Source organism: Vigna umbellata, chromosome 5 (assembly GCF_029865625.1).
Source record: "Vigna umbellata cultivar VRB3 chromosome 5, Vumbellata_1.0, whole genome shotgun sequence".
In the NCBI taxonomy this organism is placed as follows: Eukaryota; Viridiplantae; Streptophyta; class Magnoliopsida; order Fabales; family Fabaceae; genus Vigna; species Vigna umbellata.
The window spans coordinates 39,445,125-39,445,624 of record NC_142169.1 but is presented as its reverse complement, the minus strand read 5'-3'; the positions used below and the strand labels follow the sequence as shown (position 1 = coordinate 39,445,624).

Sequence of the window (500 nt, the reverse complement as noted above, 5' to 3'; positions counted from 1 at the left end):
TATTTGAATCCCATCTGTTAGCCATTTTTGAGGAAACTCTCTTTCGGATAATTGAACGCCGTTATACGTGCATTTAATATACATTTCTCTCTTCCACCCTATGAAATGAGGCATGGAAGGGAGCCGCTGTGAATAAATTTGACGAGTTACGAAGGAAACTTCGAGTTCCTATTGGTCATGGGTTGAGAACGGGAATTGAACTCTATTAGATCGAATTTCCCGTTGTTCCTCAGTAGCTCAATGGTAGAGTGGTCGGCTGTTAACTGACTGGTCATAGGTTCGAATCCTACTTGGGGAGATTGAATGGATTCCGAAATCTGTAATTCGGAATGAAAGGGTTTGCTTTGACCGTTAAGAAGAGTAGATAACTCGTTTCCCTTGTCTTTGTTTCTATTGTATTCTATCTCATCGTATCCCATTCTGTTCTGCGATATTTGAGAATCGCCGTCAATACCCCGGTGTAGGTTCGGGATACTCATTTGTTCGACAGTCCGGGGCTA

General features: G+C 42.4%; 1 non-coding gene across 1 annotated transcript; it reads left to right on the top strand.

The window, feature by feature from the left end:
* The first annotated feature begins 226 nt into the window (after positions 1–226).
* On the top strand, positions 227–298 carry TRNAN-GUU (transfer RNA asparagine (anticodon GUU)). The gene has a single exon. It is a non-coding gene; the product is annotated as a tRNA-Asn (tRNA).
* The last annotated feature ends 202 nt before the right edge of the window (positions 299–500 follow it).